Raw genomic sequence first — 1340 nt, forward strand, 5'->3', positions numbered from 1 at the left:
ATGTAGATACTTTCAAGGCTGTGTTGGAAGGAGTGGATAGGCTGAATTGCCAGAAGGTTCGGTCTAGGTAAGTGAATCTGAGCAAGTGGGGAAGGCAAGGCTGTGGTTGTAATTCCAAAAGAATGTAGTGGAGAGAGGCTGAGACATAGGATCAAGGCAGATTATACATTGCACATCTAACCATCCTAATCTCCTTCCTCTTTGACCCGCAGGAGGTGTAAACTCAAAGAGCTCAATTTGCTGGATGTCCAACGTGACTTCCTGGATATATGGACTCCAACACGGGATATTCTCCGTGTTCCAGAGGCCCAAATAGAAGAAGATCCCAAAACAGTGCTGAGGAAACCACTAAGAGTTCATGCAGACTATGGCTTCCTGTTGGGCGTTCTCGATCAGTACCATGCGCACTTCATGAAGTGGGTGAGGCAGAGATTACATAAAATGCGCTTCCGTTTTTATAAGTTGGTACCAAAAAGGAAATGAAAGTTGACACAGGAAAAGCTGTGGGATCCCCTGGGATATTATGGGAGCAATCTGTATTCTTAAGTCTTTAGGTATCTGTCTAGCCTCAAAATAATCATTATGTGACATAGGCTGGTTTAGAACTCATTATGTAGACAACCTCAGTTTCTACTTCCGGAGTACTGAAAGTAAATAAAGCAGTGAACATCCCTTCCTGACTCGGTGTTTTTCTTCTTGGTGTTTTTGTATGTTGGCACAGGCTTGACGCAAAGACATGACAAGTTTTTCTGTCTCTTATTTATTTTACCAGATATTTTTAATTTACATTTCAAATGTTATTCCCCTTTCTGGTTTCCCATCCATAAACCCCCTATACCACCCACCCCCATCTATTAGGTTCTTCCCCTTCCCCAACCACCCACTTCTGCTTCCCTGCCTTGACATTCCCTTACACAGGGAGGTCCAGCCTTGGCAGGACCAAGGGCTTCTCTCCTCCCATTGATGCCCAACAAGACTATCCTGTTCTACATGTGCTACTGGAGCCATGGGTCTGTCCATATGTACTCTTGGGTAGTGGTTTAGTCCCTGGGAACTCTGGTTGGTTGGTATTGTTCTTAAGGGGTTGCAAGTTCCTTCAGTCCCTCTTTTTTTTTTTTTCTCCTCAGCCACTTTATTTCAATCTGATGTCAAGGCATAACAACTGATACTTTGTGGGGAAAAATTCTTATTGCTTATTTCATCCCCTTATTGTGAATTCTTTATTGTCATCTCTACATAAAATTAAAAACCTTTGGTATCCCACCCCCTGCATCCCTATTAACATGAAATAATATCTATCTTCCCATTGATAAACAGGAACTGTTTTATGTGCCTAATAG

General features: G+C 42.5%; 1 pseudogene; it reads left to right on the forward strand.

The window, feature by feature from the left end:
• The first annotated feature begins 8 nt into the window (after positions 1-8).
• LOC116889822 lies at positions 9-546 on the forward strand (annotated as a pseudogene).
• The last annotated feature ends 794 nt before the right edge of the window (positions 547-1340 follow it).

This window comes from Rattus rattus, unplaced genomic scaffold (assembly GCF_011064425.1).
Source record: "Rattus rattus isolate New Zealand unplaced genomic scaffold, Rrattus_CSIRO_v1 flattened_line_214437, whole genome shotgun sequence".
Taxonomy (NCBI): Eukaryota; Metazoa; Chordata; class Mammalia; order Rodentia; family Muridae; genus Rattus; species Rattus rattus.